Raw genomic sequence first — 27,945 nt, 5'->3', positions numbered from 1 at the left:
TGAGACAGACTTCCCAAGGAATTGCATGTGAAAGATGTCTCACTTGCTACAGCTAAGAGGTATGTACTATGAACCAAGAAATCACTTTGGGGTGGGATATAGCTCCTTGGTAGAGTTCTTGCCTACTTGAGTCCTAGGTTCTAGTCCAAACACCCAAAGAAAAAATTTCTGTGTCTCCATTCCTCCTCATTGCCCATCTCCCCACATGTACACATACACACAGCCAAAGCAAACTCTTCTTTAAAGTCTTTTGAAGTGGATGCTATTTGGTCTACTTTTAGTTCAATCTTTCTACCACTCTTTGTCACCTCCTCATGGCAAAATATGGAGATTACAATGAAAGTCTTTGCTGGTGAAATTTGCAGGCACATCATCAGAACCAGTGTTGGGTGGTCTGAAGAAAAATGAGGTTTATATACCTAGGGAGAATCTAGTTTCATCAACAAATGACTACAAGAGAAAAACTACCTCATTTCAACATATACAGAGAATTTCAAACATCGATATTGAGTTTCTTTATACTTCCTAATTCTATTCCTGTTACATTCTTAACTAGGAAATGAGGCAATATTTTCAAAGTAAACCTTTCTTTGTTCATGATGAAATTTTGAGTTATGTTTATGATTGTCATGCCTGTGTACTTCCACCAGTCCTTCTTTTCTTCCCTGATTCTGAACAGCCAAATTGCCTCCTTAAGCAGACATCTGAGCATTGGAAATTGCACTACATTAGATAGAAGAGACTCAAGCACTCCGCATAGAGGACCATTATACTAGAGAGCAAAATCAATCCATAGGGAATCTGTCCTCATCTAGTTAACAGAGTTGGAATGAGAGCTCTTAAATCTTAAAGAACCCCAAAGCCATTGTTATCTTTGCCAAAAAGTTAAAAAATCTCTGTTTTATTTCTGACCCCTACAGTGCATTTCATTAACTTAGAGATTCAACATGATTTTCTTGGAAAAAGGAGTTGTCCCTCAATTAAGAGAATCAGCCATTCATATCTTAGAGTATCTCCCCTCAGGAAATGCTTAGATAATATCAAGAGTCCTTAGAAAATGAGGATTTCAAATAGAATCTTTGCATGAATACAAAATCAGACATAGAACAGTTTGGACAACTGTAGGGAAGTATTGTAGAACTGTATCTAGTAAAATTGGGGCAGAAAAAGAACAAGAAAATGAAATCACAAGTAAGAACATGGGAGTCCTCTAGAGACTATCAAAAGGAAAATCAGCAGGAAGAGAACAGGCTTTGCCAAAGGATTCTTACATCAAAACATCTGGAAAGCCTGAGTCACCTGCCATGGCCAATTATCTGGCCAGGTAACCAAACCAACAAGCCAGGCAGCACTACACTTTACATAATAGGGAAGTACATCTCTCCACTCCTTGAGATTCTTATCAGTATAAACAGAAGAAATTTCTAACCTAAGTCCTCTCAAGAAACACATGGGAAGAGGCAGTTTCTCCAAAAACCATGATGTAAGTTTCATTTGGAACTCAGCATCACACTCGACCTAAAGTAGACATCCAAAATATCCACGTCAAATAGGTTAAAGGTGCCTCTTACCTACTGGCTTCTATGTTGTTATCTTTTATGGAGTAGGTGATGACTCTAGTTAAAAGCCTACCCACCAGAAGTAAACACAAACTCTTACAGGACCGTGACCTTCTTTGTATGCATAACATAACACCCCATGTCATCTGCCAGTTTTGGATAAGACTAACCATGGCCCTCACAGACTTCTCAGAGATCCCTGACCCTCAGACTTCCCCTTTGTTTCCAGATAACTATAACATATGTAGGCTCCTTTTGTCCATTGCTGGGAATTTCCTTGTTCTCCCCTGCTTCTGGTTGGCCAGGTGGTTATGGCTATAAGGTCTACAGCAAGGGACTTCCTCCTTCAAGCAATCATATTCAGATACCTTTCAATAAATCTTCTTGCACAATGTTGTCATCTCATAGTTTTCTACTTTCCTTAATCTGCTCCCAAATCCTCAAACTCACCATACACCAGAGCTGTTTCAATAGTCCTTGAAATTTTACTTTGTAAAATTCACAATCTTGCTATCCCTTATCCAGATCCATTCATATTATCCAATAGCAGTCTCCATCATAGTTACCTGGCCCTACACTCTCTTCATCTTCTATTTTATTTTTGCTAATCATGATTCTTTATTATACATTCTCCACAGTAGAGTGGGGTGACCTTTTGCTCACCCAAATCAGGTGGATAAACTTCCCCCATTACAGCATTCTCTATGACATGTACTCAACTCTTGTGTATAAAACCGTCTTTTCCCAACTCTCTATCCAGAGACTTCTGCTTTCTAGTTCTTGTTTTGACACCATATATCAAACCATTCCATGCCTTTTAACTTGGTAAATTTCAGAAATGCTCTTCTTATTTCTCATTACTTGACAACTCCTGTTCATCCTTCCATCTCAACTCAGCCAGACCCTCCAGATCCTTCCATAGGTCATTAAGTATAGGAGAGGAAATATATCTCTTCCTTACGTCTATCTTATATTCTTTCTCTGGGAACCCTATAACAAATGACAGATTAACAAGAGAAAATTACAGTTTGATTTATATAAGTTTTACATGACACAGGAGACTTCTGCCCTCCTATGGGGATGAAGATAAATGAATAGTTAAACCTGTGGTGTGGGAGAATTGTCTGTATTCTGTCAGTCATGTATTTTAATAAAACGCTGATTGGCCAGGCAGGAAGTATAGGCAGGTCAACCAGACAGGAAGTAGAGGCGGGGTGATGAGAACAGGAGTATTCCAGGAAGGAGGAAGTCCCTCCGCCACTTCTGCGCAGACCACCGAAGAGGCAGCATGTAACTTGCCCAGCTGAGAAAGGTACAGAGCCATGTGGCTAATGTAGATAAGGATAATGGGGTAACATAAGTTATAAGAGCTAATAAGTAGCTTGACCTAATGGGCCAATCAGTTTATAATCTTATGGAGTCCTGTGTGTGATTTTCCTTGGGAGTTGCCGGTTATGGGGTACTGGGCGGGACAGAAACCCCAATAAGCCGGCCCTCATGTTACAAAACTGTATTTTTAATAGAGATTTAATGAAGAATGAAGAGTCACAGCAAGGCGGTTAAGATGACTCACCTGGTAAGGGAGCTTGCTGCAAAGCCTGACAACCCGAGCTCCTGAACTAGGGGCTGGAAGGATTTATAACTCCCTACACCCCATACAACGGAATGCACACCCACCCATACATGCATACACACCATAAATGAATAAATAAATAAATAGATGTAATTAAAACTTTTTGAAAGGTAGGATAACCATAGGTAATAAACTAGGGAACCCTGCTAATACCCATTGCTCAGATTCTGCTCTGCATTCTTGGTGTGAAATAAGGCTGTGTCTTTCTTCTGTGTATAGGGAGGGGCGTTTCTCATAAGAGGGTCCTGCTTTAGAGAAGGGTACCTTTTTACTCAAGCTATTTCTCAAATTTCACTAGTGAATGCCACAAACTATGTAACTATATGCTGAACCATGCTGCAAACGTAACTGCTCACCGGTACCCTTGACGTCCTTTGCATGCTGAAAGGGAGACATGCACTACATGATACTGAAATTCTGTTGATGTGATTTCCCCTCCTTTACACTTAGAGCTCCACATGTCAGGGTCCCAGCTAAGTTAGCAATGCACCTGCAGTACCAGGTAGTGAGCTCAGCAAACATCTCTAAACAACCACTACATAGGAATGGATGCTTTCCATGCTTTCACTAAAATGCTAGAATCTTCCAAACATCAACAAATTTCACCAGTGTGCTGTGCCTTTTTAAAGAAGAAATGCAAAGACATTCCCTGTTTATGTTAAAAAATAAAACAAAACAAATAAACAAGCAAACAACAACAAAAACTCAAACCGAAACATTTCTATTTCCACAACGAAGGAAATTTATTTCCGCACCCAGCAGCAAACACCCACTCCTACCATCACTTTACCTATTAAACTATCTTTATTAAATGACTGCCATTATAGGTCCATTGGTACATTTTTTCTTGCCTGTTTTACATTTTTATCTCTACTTTCTGGCTCTAAATGGGCTAGTTAGCAAAATCCATTTAACTGGTAATTAAGAGCCTCTATTGTTTAATCACAAGTAATAAATTCAGCAGTCTAAGATTTATTACCCCAAATGTCTTAGAATAAATCATCAAAATGAAGGCTGGTTTTTCTTTTTAAAACTGCAAAAGTAATCTGTGCTTCAGAACAGGGTTCTCTGCTGCACTTAGAGATGTTTTCTCTGAGTTGCGAAGAAAATATTTGAATGTTATCTAAAAATAAGTGTCTTTCAATCAGTCTGGGGATTAATTTTTAAGGTGTCTGTTAACAATCTAGTCTTTAGATACGACTAGCTTTGGCTGTGGCTGGGATTTGTCAGCCTGCTGTTCTTATACACAGGCTGTGTTTTTCTGTGAAGAGAATTAAGGCCTAACAGCATCAGTTGGTAGACCTGCTTACCTGTTCCTCTCTCCTGGTATAGAAGGTGATCACATCAAACTGCCCATGTCCTTGTATTTTATAAGTGAGAGAAAATTTAAACAACCACAATAGAGTAAATCATTCAAAGAGCCATTAGAAAGCTAGAGGAAACATGTTTCATGTTTTAAAATGTAGCAAATTAGATTTTTTTACTGTAAGTCAGCAACATGTATGGTTATAAAAAGTCAAATTATTTTAATCTTCTAAAATTAGAAGGTATCTCAACATCTTAATTACACATAGCTGCCTCCCAAGTCAACCAGAGAATTCTTATGGTTTTATAATTAAGTCTATGCAACAGTATGGACCACCCAACCCCACAAAATATACAATAGAGAACTAGAGATACAGGAAGACAATGTAAAGTTTGTCCAAAGCAAAGAACTTTGGCATTGAACCTGATTCTTCAGAGCCCAGTCTCTTAAGGACTATGCATGCCTGTGGTTATATTTTTCTTTGTCCTCTGACACACTCTCATTGTCTTAGCATTTAATTGGGTTATTCTCCTTTCTTTATATTGTTTCTTTGTTATAGTCATTCAGTTACATCAGCAATTTTTCTTCCAGTGTTTGATCTGTGAGCAATAAAGAATTAGCTGGAGACAACAGCAAGTTACCAAGAACTCCATAAATCAATGAGGTCTGTGATGACTCATTTGTCATAGAGGTCAAAACTTCACAGAGTGGGTGGATTTTACCACTGCAAAAGAGTTAAGGCACAAGAAAGCCTGGGTGAGTGGAGGAGGAAGTGTGGACAAAGGTGGGGTGTAGGGAAGATGACCAACCTTGAGGGTAAGTAAAGTGATGTGGCGGAACATTAAAGTAGAAAAGAAATGGTAGGAGACATGAGGATGGTAATGCAACCCAAGGTTAGACCCCGGGTTGAGTTACCCACAGCCCTAGTTTGCACAGCCATGGAAAGTAACCTGAAGTGGGGACTTTTAACACTAAACCCAGGTAAGTGGTCACCCTACAGTGAAGGATTCTGTTCTCTAAAAGGACCTACAGTTCTCTGTAGGCAGGAGGGAAACAGAAGAATTTCACCAAGTATAACACTAGACATTTACTTCTACCATAAACGACATCCTTTTAAAACAGGGATGGCAGTTCATTGCTGAGTTTTGAAAATGTGTTAGTGGCCATAGGTAGGCATTTTGGTTATGAATAGATTAGAACTATTACAGCACATGCTAATAGAAAATACTGTTTAATGATGTTGATGTTGAATAGGCAAGCACACACATGTGATTTATTATCATTTGTGGATGCTAAATTGAGAATTTTTTTATTTCTATAATTGGTAAGTTTTAAATTCTAAATTTAGCTCCATCTTTGCTCTTCAATCAATGATTTTCAGACTGTGATAGCCCTTTGTCAAGATATTTACACAGGGCATCAGAAAAGTCTGCCAAGCATTGACGAGGAGACTGTGCTGGCTCTCACTCTTCTATTAGCCACTATATATGGTATTCACCACCTGGGTGTAACATGTAACATATAACCCACTCATAGGACACTGGTGAGAAAATCTTCCACAGAATCAAGCATCTGCCAGCAAACAGAAAGAAAACATCGACTAAGTCCCTGAAAACTGTAAGGAAACACCCATGGAGGAAGATGTCACTACAATATTAATCTTTTGTAAATATTCCATCAAATCACAAAAGCAGAGGAAAGCCATACACTCTTGCAGATTATGTCGGGACAAATGCTGAGTGACTCTCTAGGCTTTGGGCTTTGGCGATTTGTTCAATCAGCACAATCTTTATACCTTTTTAGAAAGCAAATGGCCATCTGAAAAGCTTCTACAAATACCCAGCCTAGCCTGGCCCAACACAGTGCCATATTTGAATGGAAAACTCCATGGTATGAGGCAGCATTCAGAACAGATTTCTCCTCTCTTAAAAAGGCTTAAAACTGCCTGATACTACATGCAATTCTTTTTAAATTCAAAAACTTTAATTTAGCCACAGTCATTTTCAACCATCTGTCTCTCTGAGTGAACACAGGCTTGTATAAAGAGAACAAGTTTTGGCAGAAAGAATAATATAGTAGTGGGAGAATCATATCATGCTAAGGAGTGAGAAAATATGCAAAGTAGCCACTGACATGAGTTCCTCTATCTCCCTTTCTCTACTAGGCTGCCATATTCCAGACCACTCCTTGACTTAATGGCAACACAATTAGATATTTCTCAACCCATCACAATGTTGCAAAATAGAGTAGATGCACAAAGTAGCTTCTCTAGTTTGAGTGACAGGGGAATGACACTATGGAACTCTGAAACAGTTTGGAAATAGTGCATGGTCACTTTCTGAGTTAAAATAGGTTATTTCTTGAAACCAACCAAAATTGAAAATCAGCGTTTTATGTTTGTGACTTAATGTGTAATGCAGATTTACATTGGTTGTGTGTTTATTCATTTCCATAGTGCTAGAGCAATAGAACTATGTAAGAATAATCTAGTTTCAAAGCTAAAATTCATACCTTATAATGCCCATGTGTATAGTAACTGTTATCTCAGATCATGTCTGTATCCATAGCTTCAACATGACACACCACATATAAGAACGCGGATATTCAAGAAACACAGATGTACACACAGTTCCTAACCCCAATTTTTTCAGGGATATCAGAACACACTTTACCCTCAGCTCCAGCCTTGGTTGTGCAGATGACTCTTTCTCAAAAGGGAGCAAGGGTCAAGAGAAAGACGGAATGGCTAACCCAATGTAAGGGAAGAGAAAACTCCTTGAGGATCTACCGAAAGTCCCTCATGCAAGGCAGGAAGAGCCACATTACTTTATAATGCAATTATTATAATCTAAAATTTCAAAGTATTGATTTTTAATTATTTTATAAATTCTATTATAAAAAACTTTAAAAATACATAAAAAAATCACACATCAAAATTAACCATACCCAAGGGCTTAATGGATTTCTTTACAGTTAGCATAGGAATTCTAAATAGAAACTGAGGAATTTCTCATTAAATTAAAGACTTTCAGTATCAAATTTATTTTATGTACTTATCAACTGCCAAAGCAAAAAAATCCATGACAAACTACGTGGAAAAGAATTAGCTTTATTTTCTCTTTCATGACTCATGCCTGCTACCTTTGTTCAATCCTTCTTCATCCTGGTATATTTAGCCATCCTTGGTCTCTTTGTTCCACATTATTCCATACCTACATGTGCAATTGTTTACAAAGATGTAAATTATTTGCTAGATTCCGAATACATTAAAGAAATGTGGTTTAAAATTAAAAACTTTAAGCAACCCTCAAATATTTTAGATCAACTTGTTTTTGCAGAGACTTAGAAACTCCTGTAGTCTTCTATAGGATCTGAGATGTTAAATTTATCTTCACGTTAATTCAACTGAAAAACAACTTACTAAGGCTCTATTAAATAAAAGCAATGACCTGAATATAGCATGAAACTTCACATAAATTATCAAAATGGAGTCTGTCTCAAAAAGTTATAATATGGTTGGGATGGAAAGCTCCAGCCACACAGCATGGGAAATGAGGTAACTGTATGAGATGACAAAGCATAGCTCAGCAGCATGCTGTAGCGGGAATATAGGGTTGGCTTTGTGGGGGAGGAGCCGCAGACAGCATGCTGTAGTGGGCACAGCATAGTGCAGCAGCATGCTGCAGCTGGAATATAGGGTGGGCTTTGTGGGGGAGGAGCTGCAGCAGCCAGACACTGACATGAGCTTCGGATGGGAACTGGGCAACTCCCTGTGAATGGAGAGTAGTGGAAGCTGGTGACAGAAGCGGGGGACTGTGCCTTTAGGACAACATGGTTCAATCAGACTGTACTTACAGCTGGAGAGCTTTTGGGGTCAGAGACCACACAAGCAACAAGCTGTACTCTCAGGCTATAGGTGACCTAGAGCAATTACTTTTGCTTTTTTGGTTCAGTTGCAGTACAGAAGAAAATGATGTATTTTTAAACGTTTAATAACCTTAAAAATTCAAGCACTTACACATTAAATCAATGCTATCTAATTCAGTATGTTAACTGATGCCAACAACTCAAATTAACACTTTTTTACATATCACACCTTTTCTTTACAGCATGAAAACTTGAGAAATTAAGCTTCAAAAAATAGATACCCTGGCATAATGTAAGCATTCAGGATGTGAACTCTATCTCCCAAGTTATAGCTTTCTGTTTCTCATACTAGAAACAGAGTATCGCTGGGGTGGGGGTATGGGCCTTTGAAATGATATATATGTTTGTTGTCTGCTTTGGGGAAGGTAGATCAGGTGAATATAACCAAGGTATAATAGGACAAAGTGATTACTGAATGAACAAATAAATCAATGAAAGAATGAACCCTCAAATACAAGATGGTGTGGCCTGATAAGAATCGTTAAGAACAAAATTGTTTCTTTATTATTATTATTATTACTATTATTGCAGCCAGAGTCTTGTTATATAGCCCAGACTGACCTTTAACTTTTCAGTTCAGCTTAAGGAGAACTGAAGTCCTTGATGATCCTCCTGCATCAGCCTCCCGAGCACTGGAGTATAGGCACGAGGCATCACATCAAGGTTTCTTGTTTGGTTTTAATGACTGCTACAAACTGCTAAACTTTTTTTTCTTTCGAGACAGGATTTCTCTGTAGTTTTGGAGCCTCTCCTGGAACTAGCTCTTGTAGACCAGGCTGGCCTCGAACTCAGAGGTCCATCTGCTTCTGCCTCTGAGTGCCGGGATTAAAGGCGTGCACCACCACTGCCCGGCTAACTGTTAAACTTTTGTCAGCAACACCTGGGGCTCCCACACCCTTCTTATGGATTATAAAAATTTAATGAGTGTTTGTTGAATAAAGCAATGAATGACTATTGAAACGTGAACAGTAAGAGGGGCAAAGAAGTAGATATAAGTTATTGCATTTAATGCTTCAGTTTGGCTCCAGGCCACCAGCAGAACCTGACCAGAGCAAGGGCAACTAGTACATAGAATTATAGATTCTTAAATTTGGAGAAAAATAATGTAGCAGTTACCAAATAGTGGTCTGACCTTCATCAACCAGCAAGTTCTCACTGGAGGGGATACCTGAAACGTTCTAGAAATGGGAACTCCCTCCTCACAGGCAACCTAGTCCTCTTCATAAATAGCCTGAGACGAAGGATCTCCATGGTGTTGATTCTGAGTTACAACAGAAAATCTTCCCCTCACCTGTCAACTAAAACGAACTTCTTGGACACAGCCTTTTGTTAGTATGCAAGCCCAAACTTAGTGTTGCTCCCCTCAAACTTCTCCCATTTTGCATCGAAGAATTGGTGTGTAGCTGGTGGTGATGCATATACCTATAATCCTAGCACTAGGGAGGTAGCAAGAGGATCAGAAGTCCAAAAGTTGCTGAGGCAACATGAAACCCTGTCTCAAAACAAAGAAAAGAAAGCAATAGTCAACATGGTATCAGAGGGAGGGGAAATCCCAGCAAGAGACTGGAGGACACAGTGTGTGACTATCTACCAGATGAACCACCCAGCCCTCCGTTCATCCTACCCAGACTCTCAGTTGTCAACCATTGTCTGTGACAGTGATTGCAAGCATGTGGACTTTCCAGCTTTCTGGAACCCACAAATGGAATGTCTCCAGGGTTCGACTGTGAATTCGTACCCTGTATTATTTTACCTCAGCAGACCTGAATTACTCCCCTCAGCTATTCATTTGCTGTCTAACCCTGCTATTTTCAATGAGTTTGCAGGCTTCATCTCTGTGCTTTGCTCCTGATTTTCTGTTTTTGCTGTTCTCTGTCCCTGCTGTTCTACACTCTCTCACACACAGCCCTGGCCATATCCGATATCTGGCCATATCCATGTTCAGGCTATGTCTTTCTCTTCTCTGAACTCTTCTAGATGCCTCTGACTGTTTTCTCTCTCATATAAACAATAAAACCTTTCCCCTTAACCATATTATGGAGCAGTCATGACATCAGTTTACACAACTGATGTTTATGAAACACACAACCACCCGTTTAAAGTACCTTTGGCTTGTGTTTTCTTCAAAGGCCTGAGAAAACACTCATCACACGCTGCTCATATTTACCTGCCCCATGTCCCAGAAAGGAATCGTGAGGTTGACCAGATGTTCCCAGTGTCCTCACCCATCCTTGAAAGTAAATTTTTGCTAATGTCCCTGAAGTACATGGTCTATCCTAAACAGAACACAGCAAAAAAAGAAGCCACGGAGAGAGAGCATTTTCTTCCTCCTCCTCCTCCACTTTAAACAAAAATCTCTAATTTGTTGGCTCTCATGGGTAGATATTCATATTTATTTTAGAAACCTTCAAGAAAACTGAGCACAGTTCCCTTTTTTATTTAGTGACATGAGATATGTCACTTTGCCCTTGTCTGAGGTGCTGATTACTTTTCAGCAGGATTGAAAATATGAAAAAGCTTGAAAGAGGGAGTAAGGAAACCTGTAAGGCCAAAGCCTCCCTGTACTGTCCCTAGGTGGTGTGTATTTGCATGTGGAGATCCAAGCTGACATTTTAACTGAGGTGAACAGACTCCTGTTTTCCTCTGGGTCTGAGGCATTCACACAATTCATTCTTTCCCAGTGGGAGTAACCTATACCTTTCCAGGAGGGAACAAAGCCACAGAAAGTGAAGTGAGCAGAGAGAGGCTTTGTTCTTCTTCTACAACGTGCACACCATTTCCCATAACCCCTCACTATTTTGATACTAGTAAGGTGGACGGTGTAACAGGACAGGCAGGCCATTTGGAAAGAGGACACCGTCTAAGCACACATTCCCCCTGGGCCGGTTTCCCTTTCCATGACCAAACCCCACCAACTACGAACATGCCAAAACTCTGTTCTGAGACGAGGCTCTCAGAGCATCTGTACTGATACACATTTTTAACATTCAACAGCTTGATAAACATTTAAACACGTCCATGTGTTTCACTCTAACACTTTAACAGTGTTCTAAGGGAAAGACCATAGTCTGATGCAATCAGTGAACTCTACATCTTGTCCAGCAAAGAAATAGGTACAGTTTCAGTACACTAAGCAGACACTCTAGTCTGCATTCCACAAAGAAAATTGTCTGTAGTCAAGTGAGAATAAACGTTCTGTCATCATTTATTCGTTAGCACCATTTCAAATATGCTCATTATTGTGGCTTCACACAGGACATTATCATGAAATATAAATCAAGTAGTGAGTCAGATGGAAAACCAGATCAAAAGATTTAGTCTCTAAGAGGGACTGCTTAGTAAAGTCCTGGCTGTGCAAACACGAAGAACTACCCAAAAGCTTAACATGGTTGTGCAAGCCTGGGGACACAGAGACAAGAGGGTCTCTGGAGCTCTCTGTCCAACCAACCTAGGTAACTGAGTGTGCTCCAAGTTCAGTGAGATACTTGACTCCAAAAATAGGCATGAAAAAACTGAGGAAGATGCCCAGTAACATTGAGCTTTAGCTTCTACATATGTGTGCACACATACAAGCACACCTGCATACCTAGGACAAACATGTACATAAAGTCAACATGTATCCTCTATGAGTTTCTTTCTGTCTCTCTACCTCTGTCTGTCTTTCTCTATCTCAAAAGAATTAGCTTCAGGGCTTCATAGAGAAAAACGAAAGCCCCAAACCATCCTGTCTGCTGTTTCTTAGACAAAGCTCCCCAAACACCCTTGTCACACAGAGATGTACCACATGATTTTAAATCAGGGAGGAAAGGTTTTCAAAGCCCTAGGCATTGCCAAAACCAAATGCACACTAGGACCAGACTCACAACTGGTGCAACATTTTAGGATTCCTAAAAGGGAGGAATCCAGTCTTTCAAGACAATTACGTGAGATTTATTCTACTTTCTATTTCAGATCAATTAAAACCTAATGTGGGTTTTCTATATGCCAGAGTCTTCTGCTTGAAGACAGAAAGATGTATCGGGGAACTTGAGAGTCTAGAAGAAAAGCAGATAAATGCATCAATAAATGTAAGCCGAAATAATGTTTTTCACGAAGAGCTTATCATTGGTTTTCAGGGGAGTAAGATCATCTCCACGCCAGAGAAGAGAAGGTTCCTGCTGTTAGGCCAATAAAAGGATCCTCTGGGCCTGTGTCCTCACTCTCAGTAAACTTCACACTCCCTCTCTGGGCTGGGCAGTTATCCCTATTGACAGATGAGTAAACCGATGCTCACACAGGCCGTAGGTAGGCCACCTCACGTCTTCCCTCTACTGCACGCTGCCTTTTAGGTGCTGTGCTCCAGTCATCTTGTCAAAGGCTAAAATTGTACAGAAATTTTCAGTGAGAAAAGTAGAGAATTTTAAGAAGGGTTTCTTAACCTTGGTATCATTGCAAGTTTAGCTTTTGGTGCGGGGTCTGTCCTGTCCACCAGCTTCTTGTACTTCTTCTCACTAGCTGCCAGTTGAAATCCCTTTGCCTAGTGTCAGAAGGAAAATTTTCCAGACATGGTCCAATGTTCCAAGGATCACTGAATTTCTCTTAGCAAATGATCTTAGGATTTCTAAGCTAAGGACAGCCAGTCTGAAACACACAAAAATGACTTTTGATTTTTTTTTCTTACTGAAAATCTTTAAGTAGAAAGAGGAGCTATCCACACAGCCACCTTTTTCTGAAAGCTAGAGATGGCCCATCCATCTATGCACTTCTTCCTGACATCCACTTCTTAAATACAACCACAAAGAAGAAATTCCAGAAACTGTACCACAGCATAGGCCACACAGAAGCTGTCTAAATGAAGTATGAAGGGAGGAGTTAATGCTACTAATTTCTGGACCTACAATTTCTGTCTATCTGCCCTCCTAAAGCTGGCTTGCTGGAGAATGTGTCCCAGTGTAGACTCCACCATTGTCTCCTTTTACAAAGGCATTTCTTGCACACTGCTGGAGAAAATAAGAAGTACATGAAGGGAAGGAGGGAGGGAAGAAGGGAAGAAGAGAAGAGGGAGGAAGAGAAAAAGGGAACAAAGTGAGGGAACGAGGGAGGGAGGTACAGATCTTAGTGTGTTTTGGCCACACGCTATAAAATACCCCTTTGCTAAAGGAACCTTCTATATATAGCTACTATAGTATTTATATTTTAATCGAACTCATGCAGGATGCCGTTATTTTATCTTTAAATGTCAAAGTCTATGATATTCTGAAAAATCACATTCATGATAATTTCATTATTTTCTTTTGCTTGCATGAGTGTGTGTGGTATATTCGTGTGGTGTGCAGGCACATGGTTGGCATGGGTGTTCACAGGTGCACACACATGCTCACACACACAGAAGTCATAGAAGGACATCTGCTGTCCTGCTCTATTAATCTCTCCTTTATTCCCTTGAAACAAGGTCTCTCACTGGACCTGTAGCTGATTGGTGGCCAGCACTTCTCAAGGATGCTCCTGTCCCCAGCCCCTCCAGTGCTGGGGTTACATCCAAGTGCTGCCACAGGCAGCTTTTTACGTGGGTTCTGGGAATTTGAACTCAGGTGTTCAAGGTTACACAGCAAACACTCTTGCCCACTGAGATCTACCCAATCCTCATGGTAACTATTAAAATTCATGATTAAAACATTAGATGCCAACCAAAAACTGTGATATCAAAAAAGTGGTGACATAATTTAAAAAAATTCTTAGGAATCATTGCATTAAATCATAAGGAAGTTCACTGATACCTGTGGCCATGCTGATCTGTCGGCCAAGGACATAGTCAGACACCAAATTATCTTAGAACTCTCTCCTTCTTTACAAAGAATGTCCTCAGACATAGCAGTAACTCTTTCTGCATTTCCATGCTGATACTACTAGCTCTCCTAAAGCACAAAATACAACAATGGGTTGTGCTACATGCATGTGGCAAGGAAACAGCAGAGCGTAGAGGTTGAGCCTTAAGCAGGATCTTGAGATTGAGAGCCTCCTGCCCTCAGCTCTGTACCTCTAATAGAATTTCAGGGTTGATGTTTACTGCAGACAGAGCACTGAGGATGTGTGCTGAGGTCAAGGCCTCCCAGGCTTCAGTGTAGAGCCAGTGTTCCAGGTCTCAGCATCATATCTGTAGTACCGAAGTCCCAGAAAATGGGGGAGGCTGGAAGGAAGTACGTCTTTGCAATAAAGAGCTGAGCTGCCGCTAGCCTGGGAAGATTGTCGTTGAGCTGGGTTAGGTGAGGGCCCTTAAGTGTTTGGTTTTCTACAAGATGCCTGAAAACTCGTAAAAAGCACATGAGTGAGGCTTCATTTTTAATAAATGAGACTATGCCACACTGAGAAATGTATAAATTCCGTGTTCTCTCTGATAAGATGTTCCAGCTTTTCCTATCAGTGTGTGAGCGAGTGTGTTCTTGAAGGACACTGAATACTGCCATAATAAACAGCTGCATTAAGCACTACTTTTGGCAACCCACTGATAAAGACACAGTGAGATGTGGTAGGAAAAGAATGAATGGACTTTGGAGTTGGGTTGATCTGTATTTGAAATCTAGCACTTCCTTAGCTGGCCTCAGGTGGCCCGGGACCGGTGCTGGATTGTCCAAGCCGCTCTTTGTTTGTGTAAGGGGATAAGAGCATCTACCTTCCGGGATTTTGGGGTGTTGTGATGAACAACCATGTCAGTAATAGAGCTCCGACTGTGCTCTGGGTAAGTGTCAGAATAACGGACTAATGCTCCAGCCGTGGCCACTGCTGGATGCTCTACCTGGTTGCAGACTGAGCTCATGTAGATGTTCTGACTCCTGGGCTCTAGGCGAAATGCCAAAAATGACAGAGAAGAGCATTTCTCCTTGGCTAGCCCTGGCATAGTGTCTTTGCCTTGATACATTTCAGTAGTGACTTCTGTGCCCCTCCCCCTTCAGACTTGACTCTAGAGGGGTTCCCAGGTATCCATGGAGATGTCCCCAGCTAGTTCCTTGGGCAGCTGAGGAGAGGGAGTCTGAAGTGGCCCTATCCTGTAGCCACACTGATGAATACCTTGCATATCTCCATAGAAGCTTCATCTGGCAATGGATGGAGATAGAGACAGTTGGAGCACTGGACTGAACTCCCAAGGCCCAAACGAGGAGCAGAAGGAGGGAGAACATGACCAAGGAAGTCAGGACTGCGAGAGGTGCACTCACCCACTGAGACAGTGGGGCTGATGTAATGGGAATTCACCAAGGCCAGCTAGACTGGGCTGAAAAAGCATGGGATCAAGCCGGACTCTCTGAATGTGGTGGACGATGAGGGTTGACTGAGAAGTCAAGGACAATGGCACTGGGTTTTGATCCTACTACATGTACTGGCTTTGTGGGAGCCTAGTCTGTTTGGTTGCACACCTTCCTGGACCTGGATGGAGGGGGGAGGACCTTGGACTTCCCACAGGGCAGGGAACCTTGACTGCTCTTTGGACTGGAGAGGGAGTGGGAGGAGAGTGGGGGGAAGTGGGTGGGGGGAAGTGGAGGGAAATGGGAGGTAGGGAGGAGGAAATTTTTTAATAATAAAAAAATAAATAAAAAAGAACCAGTGCTTCTTAATCTCATTGCTTTTGAAAATATATTAATTTTACCTTAAAATATAAATGCAGATAAATTTAAAATACTGCATCAACAAGATTCAGAGCCTACCCCGAATCTTCATGTTTATCCTCTCTATTGTCTATGGACATAAAGAGGTCAACTCAATAATAATAATAATAATAGACTCTGAGCCTGGGCTGTGGGCTCAGCCGGGCAGGGGCAGTTCCTGTGCTCTGAGAGCCTGCCTGACAGGCAGGCCCTGAATCACCTCAGCCACATTCCTGGCCAGCAAGAGACAGTGATCTTCTAGCAGACATCCATTGGAGGAGGGGTGAGTTGCTCCTGGCCCGAGGACTTCTGCTAGGAGGAATTCAGACTTTCCCCACCCCCCTCGACTTTCTGGTTGCCCTGCAGTGGTGGCTATACCCTGCTGAGCTCTCCCGAATCCCATCCCAGCCCTCATCCAGGTACACCTCCCTCTCTTTCTCCCCTTCCCCTGGGGCCACAAGATCTCCCCACAGCTGCTCCCTTGCGTGCTGGGACGGGGCTGTGAGTGCAACCCGGCATGAGGGAGTGCCTGTGTTTCAATAGATTGCCTGAAGAAAGGTAGACATTCTGTCAGTGAAGTCCCTGCTCAACAAGGGAACCTGACCTGGTACCAGAAGATCCAATATAGAGCAGTTGAAGGAAAAGATGGGCAGACGCCAAGGCAAGAACTCCTCCAACAATCTAAAAAACAACATGAAATCACCAGATCCCAACGACCCTACAATAGAAGGACTTGAACCTCTTAATTCAGAAGAATTGGAAAAAAATGCCATGATGAAAGCAATAGAGTCCCTTAAACAGGATATGAATAATTCCCTTAAAGAGCTGGATGAGAAGTACAACAAAAGGATTGAAGAAATGAGTAAAGAAATGGATGAGAAATATAACAAAAAGTTTGAAGAAATGAGTAAATCCATGAATGATACACTGGGAAACCAAGAAAAAACAATCAAACAGGTAATGGAAACAGTTCAAGAATTGAAAACTGAAATGGAGGCAATGAAGAAAACACAAAACGAGGGCCAGCTGGATATGGAAAATCTAGGTAAACGAACAGAGACTACAGAATCAAGCATAACCAATAGGATACAAGAGATGGAAGAACGAATCTCAGAGTCTGAAGATACCATAGAGAAAATAAATGCTCAGATCAAAGAAATCAGCAAATCCAACAAATTCTCATCACAAAACATTCAAGAAATCTGGGACACAATAAAAACACCAAATCTAAGAATAATAGGGATTGAAGAAGGAGAAGAACTGCAGATCAAAGGTCCAGAAAATATATTCAACAAAATTATAGAAGAAAACTTTCCCAACTTAAAGAATGATATTCCTATGAAGGTTCAAGAAGCATACAGAACACCAAATAGACTTGATCAAAAAAAAAATCCCCTCGCCATATAATAATCAAAACACAAAACATACAGATTAAAGAAAGAATATTAAGAGCTGCAAAGGAAAAAGGTCAAGTAACTTATAAAGGTAAACCTATCAGACTTACACCAGACTTCTCTATGGAAACCATGAAAGCCAGAAGGTCCTGGATAGAGGTACTGCAGAAACTAAGAGACCATGGATGCAAACCCAGACTACTATACCCAGCCAAGCTATCATTCACTGTCAATGGAGAAAACAAAATATTCCAGGATAAGAACAAATTTAAACAATTCGTAGCCACAAACCCAGCCTTACAGAAAGTAATAGAAGGAAAATCGCAACCCAAGGAATCCAACATCGCCAACACTGCCTACAATAACTCAGACATCTAGCGACCCTTCACAAGCTTAACTCAAAGAAGGGACACATACAAACTCTATTAAACAAACAAACAAAAAATCATAATAACCGGAGTCAACAACCACTGGTCATTAATATCACTTAATATTAATGGACTCAATTCACCTATAAAAAGGCACAGACTAAGAGATTGGATACGAAAACAGGATCCAACATTCTGCTGTTTACAAGAAACACACCTCAACCACAAAGACAGACATCTACTCAGAGTAAAGGGTTGGGAAAAGGTTTTTCAAGCAAACGGACCTGAGAAACAAGCAGGTGTAGCCATTCTAATTTCCAACAAAATTGACTTCAAACTAAAATCAATCAGAAGAGATGGAGATGGACATTTTATACTCATAACAGGAACAATTCACCAGGAGGAAGTCTCAGTCCTGAATATCTATGCCCCTGATATAAAGCCTCCTACTTATGTAAAAGAAACACTTCTAGAACTCAAGGCAGTCATCAATCCACAGACACTAATAGTAGGAGACTTCAACACTCCTCTCTCACCAATGGACAGGTCAATCAGACAGAAACCCAGCAGAGAATTAAGAGAATTATTAGAGTTATTGAATCAAATGGACTTAACAGACATCTATAGAACATTCCACCCAAATAGGAAAGAATATACCTTCTTCTCTGCAGCTCGTGGAATCTTCTCGAAAATTGACCACATACTCGGTAACAAAGCAAACTTCCACAGATACAAAAAAATATTAGTAACCACCTGTGTCTTATCAGACCACCATGGATTAAAGTTAGAATTCAACAACAGTGCTACCCCAGGATGCAAACAAATTTATGGAAGTTGAACAGTCAACTACTGAATCACCCCTGGGTCAAGGAAGAAATAAAGAAAGAAATTAAAGTTTTCCTTGAATTTAATGAAAATAAAGACACAACATACTCAAACCTATGGGACACTATGAAAGCAGTGCTAAGAGGAAAGTTCATAGCACTAAGTGCCCAATTAAAGAAAACGGAGAAAGCACACATTGGAGACTTAACAGCGCACTTGAAAGCTCTAGAAAAAAAAGAACCTGATTCACCCAGGAAGTCTAGAAGACTGGAAATAATCAAACTGAGGGCTGAAATCAACAAAATAGAAACACAGAAAACAATCCAAAGAGTCAATGAACCAAAAAGCTGGTTCTTGGAGAAAATCAACAAGATTGACAAACCCTTATCCAAACTAATCAAACGGCAGAGAGAGAACTTGCAAATTAATAAGGTCAGAAATGAAAAGGGAGACATAACCACAGACATAGAGGAAATTCAGAGAATCATTAGATCTTACTACGAAAATTTATATGCCACAAAGTTGGAAAATGTAAAAGAAATGGACATTTTTTTAGATAAGTACCATATACCAAAGTTGAACCAAGACCAGCTGAACAATCTAAATAGACCTGTCAGTCGTGAAGAATTAGAAGCTGTTATCAAAAATCTCCCTACCAAAAAAAGTCCTGGACTAGATGGTTTCAATGCAGAATTCTACCAGAACTTCCAGGAAGAGCTAATACCTATACTCCTTAATGTATTTCACAATATAGAAACAGAAGAGTCATTGTCAAACTCTTTTTATGAAGCTACAGTTACCCTGATACCAAAACCACACAAAGACACAACCAAGAAAGAGAATTACAGACCAATCTCACTCATGAACATTGACGCAAAAATACTCAATAAAATACTGGCAAACCGAATCCAAGAATACACTAGAAAAATCATCCATTATGATCAAGTAGGCTTCATCCCAGAGATGCAGGGTTGGTTCAACATACGCAAATCTATCAATGTAATCCATCATATAAATAAACTGAAAGAAAAAACCATATGATCATTTCATTGGATGCTGAGAAAGCATTTGACAAAATTCAACACCCCTTTATGATAAGGGTGTTGGAGAGATTGGGTTTTCGAGGATCATACCTGAATATAATAAAGGCAATATATAGCAACCCGACAGCTACCATCAAATTGAACGGAGAGAAACTCAAAGCCATTCCACTAAAATCAGGAACACGACAAGGCTGTCCACTCTCTCCATACCTCTTCAATATAGTGCTTGAAGTTCTAGCAATAGCAATAAGACAACATAAGGAGATCAAGGGGATTCGAATTGGAAAGGATGAAGTGAAACTTTCGTTATTTGCAGACGATATGATAGTGTACATAAGAGACCCCAAAAACTCTACCGAAGAACTCCTACAGTTGATAAACACCTTTAGTAATGTGGCAGGATACAAGATCAACTCCAAAAAATCGGTTGCCCTCCTATACACAAAGGACAAAGAAGCAGAGAGGGAAATCAGAGAAACATCACCTTTCATGATAGCCACAAATAGCATAAAATATCTTGGGGTAACTCTAACCAAGGAAGTGAAAGATCTATTTGACAAGAACTTTAAGTCTTGAAGAAAGAAATTGAGGAGGATACCAGAAAATGGAAAGACCTCCCCTGCTCTTGGATTGGGAGAATCAACATAGTAAAAATGGCAATTCTACCAAAAGCAATCTATAGATTCAATGCAATTCCCATCAAAATACCACAAAACTTCTTCACAGACCTTGAGAGAACAATAATCAAGTTTATATGGCAAAACAAAAAACCCAGGATAGCCAAAACAATCTTATACAATAAAGGAACTTCTGGAGGCATTACCATCCCTGACTTCAAACTCTATTACAGAGCTACAGTATTGAAAACAGCTTGGTATTGGCATAACAACAGAGAAGTCGACCTATGGAATCGAATAGAAGACCCAGATATTAACCCACAAACTTATGAACACCTGATTTTTGACAAGGGAGCTAAAGGTATACAATGGAAGAAGGATAGCATCTTTAACAAATGGTGCTGGCATAACTGGATGTCAACCTGTAGAAAAATGAAAATAGATCCATATCTATCACCATGCACAAAACTCAAGTCCAAATGGATTAAAGACATCAACATTAATCCGACCACTTTGAACCTGATAGAAGAGAAAGTGGGAAGTAGTCTACAAGATATAGGCACAGGAGACCACTTCCTAAGCAGAGCCCCAGGAGTGCAGACAATAAGAGAAACAATGAATAAATGGGGCCTACTGAAACTGAGAAGCTTCTGCAAAGCAAAGGACACTGTCAGTAAGACAAAAAGGCTACCTTCCGACTGGGAGAAGATCTTCACAAACCCCTCATCAGACAAAGGTCTGATCTCCAAAATATACAAAGAACTCAAGAAACTAGACACTAAAACCCTAATTAACCCAATTAAAAAATGGGGTACTGATCTGAACAGAGAATTCACAACAGATGAATTTCGAATGGCCAAAAGGCACTTAAGGTCATGCTCAACCTCCTTAGCGATCAGGGAAATGCAAATCAAAACAACTTTGAGATATCATCTTACACCTGTCAGAATAGCCAAACTCAAAAACACCACTGATAGCCTATGCTGGAGAGGATGTGGAATGAGGGGACCACTCATCCATTGTTGGTGGGAATGCAAACTTGTGCAGCCACTGTGGAAATCAGTGTGGCGGTTTCTCAGGAAACTGGGAGTCAACCTCCCTCAGGACCCAGCAATTCCTCTCTTGGGAATATACCCTAGAGATTCCCTAACATACTGCAAAAGCATTTGTTCTACTATGTTCATAGCAGCACTATTTGTAATATCCAGAACCTGGAAGCAGCCTAGGTGCCCCTCAATAGAAGAATGGTTAAAAAAGGTGTGGAACATATACACATTAGAGTTTTACTCAGCGGTAAAAAACAATGACATCTTGAATTTTGCATGCAAATGGATGGACATAGAAAACGCTTTACTGAGTGAAGTAAGCCAAACCCAAAAAGAGGAACACGGTATGTATTCACTCATAAGTGGATTCTAACCATAATTAAAGGTCTTTGAGCCTGTTATTCATGATCCTAGAGAAGCTAAATAAGAAGATGAACCTGATGAAGATTATTTAGCTATCCGCCAGGAGGTAGGAAATAGACAAGAGTCCCAGCTAAACTCAGGTGCATGGGGGGTGGGGGTGGGAGTGTTGTTGGAAGGGGAGACGGTTAGAAAGAAGGGAGTAGGGGAGGAATGGGCAAAGCTCGGTGGACCGGGATGTGGGGGAGGGAGGAAGGATGAATATGGGATCAGGGAAGAATATAGTTCAACTAAGGGAGTCATTTTTGGGATTACAGGAGACTTGATTATATATGGGATCCCAGGTCCAAGGAGAGATCCCCAGATTGTTCTCTGGACAGAGGAGAGGGTGCCTGAACCGGCCTTGGCCCATAACCATACTGATGAATATTTTGCTTATCACCATAGATCCTTCATCTGGAGATGGATGACGATACAGACGGAGACCCACATTGGAGCACCGGACTGAGCCCCCCAAGGTCCAAATGAGGAGCAGAAGGACGAAGAAAACAAAGAAAATGAAAAAAGAAATAAGGACTGCGAGGGATGCTATCACCCACTGATACATGGGGACGGATCTAATGAGAGCTTACCAACGCCAGTTGAACTGGGACTGAACGAGCACGTGATCCAACCAGATTCTCTGAATGTGGCCGGATTCTCTGAATGTGGCTAGCCCGGAGTCTTTCTGAAAAGCCATTGACAATGACAGTGGGACTTGTTTCCTCTGCATATACTGGATTTTGGGGATCCAGTCTGTTTGGATTCTCACCTTCCTGGACCTGGAGGGAGGGGGAGGAGCTTGAACTTCCCACAGGGCAGGAAACCCTGTCTGCCCTTAGGGACGAAGAGGGAGGAGGAGAGGGAGTGGGGGAAGTGGGAGGGTATTGGGAGGTGGGGCGGAAATGGAAACTTTTATAATTTAATAAAATTACTTTAAAAATAATAATAATAATAACAATATTAATAATAAATAATAGACTCATGGAGACTATGTGCCCACCCAGATCTCTTCCAGACTAGTACTTAGGCAATGAAGCTTACATTACAAGATTTGCTCTCGCATTCTTGTGCCAGCCTTCTTACACAACAAAGCAAGGAACACAAACCTAGAATGTATATCCGAAGGGAGGTATACTCAAAACATCGAACCGTTCATTGTTCTAGGTAAGTACCCAAACAAATACAGGGTGGGACCCACATTTTCTAGGTGATGTAAAATACACATTATTTAAATAAAAGGAATCTGTGGTCAAGGGAGCAGAAATTCACATAGTTTTGAAATCCTCTATTTAAGGAGGGGGTATTCAGTGTTTTATTGAAAAGGGTCAATAAGTGGAGCTTGAGTTTAGGATATTATCCACAGTTACCAATCAGGTGACAGAAACATGGTAATACTTGTGGCTTCAAGGTTAATCTAAAAGAAAATGTTTTCTCAGGGGAGTTTTTAGGGTAAAAGTAGACCCTGGCAGTCCCAACAAGCGGCGCTGCCCACTGATCCCTGACTCACCGGTTAAAGAGACAAGGAACAGTGAAAAGTACAGGGAAGAGATTTACTCATCATGGCCGCCTTGGGGAAAGGGACAAATGGAGGGGTCTGGTGTTCCCAAGTTTGTCTTTGAGGTACTGATAATGAAGTTTCTGTTTAAATTGCGGCAAGATTTCAAAGAGGCAAGGTGTATATGACCGAGAAGCAGTCCTGTCGACCCATAGGCCGCAGTCACTTCCGTAAGATGGTTTGCCAAATGTCCAAACTGCGTGGAATGTCTTCCTAGGAGGCAAGTTCCTCCTCTGATTGGCTCCAGGGCTCCAGTCTTTCCCTTCCCCTACGTAAGGCCTTCTGGGAACTTATAAATAGTTGGTGTGCGTTAGTGTAACAGCACAAGTGTCTCTAATACATGTCTTCTGATAGGACAACTACAATTTACTTTCTGTTATTGTTGCCAGGGTGCAGTAACTGAGGTGGACGAGGTCTGGAGTAGGCCTGCCAGACTGGTTTGAATCCTACGTCTACCATTCAGCAATCATGACCTCCACAGATTACTTCACTCAGTTGCATGCTTAAGTGGTCTCCACCCCACGGATCCAATCGAAGGACCAAAAAAGAAATAAAACAGCTGACTACCCAGTATCTGAAATGAAAGCTATCAGAACTCCTCAGTCTGGAAGTGTGGTTACAGATGAAGGCCTGGGCTTTGAGAGCAAAATCCTAGCCACTTAACTTGAATGAGTCTTAGGAAGTTACTGATATCTTTATGACATAATTCTTAATCTTTACAACAGGATTGCAAGCTATGTCTGTGTCATGAGTTTTCCTGTGAGTTTATTTTAAAATACAAGTGAGGAGACACGAAAATGAGGTCCATGAAAAAACGCTCAGCACAGTTTGGTAGCCGTTCTTCCCAGCTGTGCTGTTGTTAGTGGATACAGTGTGAGGTGATAAAGCAGAAATAAAAGATACTTAGTTTATCTGTGATCCCTTCATTTGGTGCCCATTTAAGTGACAGAAAGAATCAGGGAAAGATAAAGCCCATTATGAAACCAGCCTGGGATTAAAAGCTTGACATTCATTTTACACTATTGGCCTACATAGCTGTCTAAACATGCCCAGAGCGTGTGGCTTTCCTATGAACTGCCTGAACAACACTGGACCCAAGGGGAAAGTTTAGTAGATACATATTTGGGGATTGATATTTTTAGGAAAGACCAATTATGGTGGAAATTTCACAGTACCTCCTTTTAAACCGAATGCACTATAGCAGAAACACCCTTCTACCATCTCAGATGCTTGTTGAAGCTAAGCTCTCAGACCCATGGTCTACTGACTCTGCTCTGTTCACCCTGTGCATTGAGCTTCTTCTCCTCTCTTCCTATAACCCTAACCACAATTTCTCATAAAGATACAAGGAAGCCAGTTCAGGCATCCTCTCCTCTGCTGCCCAGGGAACAATCTGGGGACCTCTCCTTGGACCTGGACACCCCTCTAGAGACAAGTCTCTTGCCAACCCTAAAATGGCTCCCTTAATTAAGATATTTACTTCCCTGCTCCCATATCCACCCTTCCTCCATCCCACCCATCCCATTCCCCCCAAGCTCTCCCGAATCCTCCCCGTCTCCCTTCTCTCTATCCATCTCCCCTTACATCCACTCCCCACTCCCGTGCACCCAACTTTTGCCTGGCAATCTTGTCTACTTCCAATATCCAGGAGGATAACTATATGATTTTCTTTGGGTTCACCTTCTTATTTAGCTTCTCTAGGATCACTAATTATAGGCTCAATGTCCTTTAATTATAGCTAGAATCCACTTATGAGTGAGTACATACCATATTCCTCTTTTTGGCTCTGGGTTACCTCACTCAGTAAAGCGTTTTCTATTTCCATCCATTTGCATGCAAAATTCAAGATGTCATTGATTTTTACCGCTGAGTAAAAGTCTAATGTGTATATGTTCCACACCTTCTTTAACCATTCTTCTATCAAGGGGCACCTAGGTTGTTTCCAGGTTCTGGCTATTACAAATAGTGCTGCTATGAACTGAGCTCCCAAGGTCCAAATGAGGAGCAGAAGGAGGGAGAACATGAGCAAGGAAGTCAGGACCACGAGGGGTGCGTCCACCCACAGAGACAGTGGGGCTGATCTAATGGGAGCTCACCAAGGCCAGCTGGACTGGGAGTGATGGAGCATGTGATCAAACTGGATACTCTGAATGTGGCTGGCATTGAAGGTTGACAGAGAAGCCAAGGACAATGGCATTGGGTTTTGATTCTACTGAATGGACTGACTTTGCGGAAGCCTGGTTTGTTTGGATGCTCACCTTTATTGTCCTGGATAGAGGGGGGAGGACCTTGGACTTCCTGTGGGGCAGGGAACCCTGAGTGCTCTTAGGACTAGAGAAGAAGGGAGAGGTGGGGGGGGGGAGGTGGGAAGGAGGTGGAAATTCTTAATAAATAAATAAATAAATAAAAGCTCCAAAAAATTATACAAGGAAGCTTTTAATGGACAACTAATCCTGGTAAAAACTCAACAGCAAAAGGGTCAGGGCAGGCAGTAGGCAGAAGGTATGAACCTGCACTGTCTGCCCTCAGGAGGACAGTGCACAAAAGTTTGCAGTGTCCCAGAGCACAGATGTGAGAAGCCTAAAACAAGGCAGAGATGCACAGCTATCAGAAACCTGAAACAAGGCAGAGATGCACAGATGCTCCGGGCTGGAAATAGTGCCTGAGGCTGGGCAGGTCGGATAGGTACACCCCTGTCCTGTTCTAGGTGGTTTTAAAGGACTATCTCATGATCACTGGATCCTCAGATCTCATGTCCTGGAGAGCTGGCTCCAGTGAAGAGATCACTGTTCTCTAGTGCTGGGACTGCCAGATTTTGTTTCATTAAGAATCATGGTTGGAAGAATAAAGTTAAATACATTTCCGGATAGCTAACCATTTAGGAGCCAGCTTGGCATTGTTAAAAAAAAAAATCAGAGGAAGTATTACTCAAGTTCTCAAGAGGACCCCAAGTGCAATTAGCATTGAATGTTCCCATTTCAAAGTTACAAGTACTCTAATACCAATCAACACATTTCCTCCAGTAACTTCCACAATTGCACAAAATTATTCCGGGGACAGTTATTCGTCGCCATGCCATTAGCCAAGGTTATCTCACAGTTACTGTCATGCTTCACCACCGTGAGCTAAGTCTCCTGCGAGTCTGTAATGTCTGGAAGCAATTCTTCCACAACTCTGAACTGCATCAAGTCTGTTATGCACATTTCGAAGACAACTCCAGCAAGAAAATGGCTGGCTACTTGTTCTTGCCTTAGGTATGGTGGAGTCAGGACTGCCAGAATGCTTATTCCATTTTCTGCCTTTCCTAGAGTCTCTGGTTTCCTAAGTGATTTCCTTTCCTGCTCCCCAGCCTCCTGTTAACCGCCGCCGAGGTAGATGTCATGAGACTCGGGTACACTAGGTTCCCCACCAGGGCTGCCAGGTTCCCTGCTCTGATGACGACTCACAGCTTTATATGGCCAGAGCAATTCCGGGTGGGAGTGGGGGAAGGAGAGAGTCAGGCAGCCGCGAAGGTGTTTACCAAAACACATCCCCAGCCACACTTTTTTCTTTCTTTTTTTTAATCCAGCAGAGAGAGAAACAGGCATCTTGTGAGTGTTTAATTAAAGCTCCATTGGAAGTACATTCTCGCCCTCCGACTTGGCGGGTAGCAACAGCATCCAAGAGCTTTACAGACAGCTCGGAAATGTAATCAAACAGCATCCTTCCCAGAAACAGAGCTTCACTCTGCAGCTCTCCCTTCCCAGGGGCCATCAGCTGGTGCGGACCGCAAAGCTGCAGGTCTTTTGCTCCCCCAGAGAAGACCAAGGCGGGGTGCCTTGGTACCTCTCCCAGTGCACAAGGTGGGCCACAAGGTGATGACACCCTTGACCCTTCCCCCTCTGCCTGCGCCTCTCCACTCCTGGGCAGCTGCTGCAGGGGCTGCCGCTGGAGGACTTCAGCCTGAGGCACCAGAGTACACAGGAGCTGGGGAAGGGACCCAGGCTGTGCCCAGTGGTAGCTGCAGCGGTCACCGCTACCGTGCTGCTCCCGGTGTCCTGCTGATGTCACCCGGGCGGAGGGCTGCGGAGGGGATCGGAGGTATCTGCGCAGAAACGCGACTTCCCACCCACCGGTTACCTGGACGCTGTCTGTGGAGGTTCACCCGGGGCGGTGGAGGAGGCACGGGAGGACGGAGAGCGGCGGGCCTGCGCCTGCAGGATGTGCTGTCTCACGCTGCACGGTTAGGCTCGCGCTCCTCCCGGAGCGATCACTTCCTCTCTCCTGAGCCTGACACTGACAGCTCCCAGCACCCTGGCTGCGGGACTCGCCCCGCCCACGGCCCACGCCCTCCACGCCCGCGCCTCCCGCGGGAGGGCCTCAGCACAGCGCAGCACTGCCTGGGCCAGTCTGGCAGTCTGGAGGGAACCCGGGGACAGCCAGTCCTTGGCCGCAGGCGGCGCACACCTAAGTTACTGCAAAAGAGAGATTGCCAAGCTCCTGATGATTTCCTCTGTGGGTAACTTTCATTCCCAGACAGAGAAACTTTAAGTCTTATAAACAGAAACAGACAAGTTTAGTTCCATCCTTGCTGTACAGGTGCGTCTAAACCTAGATTTTCACAGAGATACACAAACACACACATGCACTGATACACACACAAACATAAACATTA

The 27,945-nt window shown here is 42.0% G+C and overlaps 1 protein-coding gene across 6 annotated transcripts in view; it reads right to left on the bottom strand.

Annotated features, from left to right (window-relative positions):
* Positions 1-27,589, bottom strand: part of Dync1i1 (dynein cytoplasmic 1 intermediate chain 1) — a 311,008-nt gene extending 283,419 nt beyond the window's left edge. For 2 of the 6 annotated variants that reach the window (XM_085683897.2, XM_085683899.2), the window contains exon 1: positions 27,411-27,589. The gene's annotated coding sequence lies outside the window, so the exon portion shown is untranslated. The remainder of the gene's footprint in view (positions 1-27,410) is intronic. The other 4 variants (XM_085683900.2, XM_085683902.2, XM_085683898.2 and 1 more) reach the window with 2 other exon arrangements.
* Between the last annotated feature and the right edge of the window lie 356 nt (positions 27,590-27,945).

The sequence above is a fragment of the Myodes glareolus genome, chromosome 25, assembly GCF_982192425.1.
Source record: "Myodes glareolus chromosome 25, mMyoGla1.1, whole genome shotgun sequence".
Lineage (NCBI taxonomy): Eukaryota > Metazoa > Chordata > Mammalia > Rodentia > Cricetidae > Myodes > Myodes glareolus.
The sequence above is the reverse complement of the archived record's forward strand: the minus strand, read 5'-3'. Positions and strand labels throughout refer to the sequence as shown.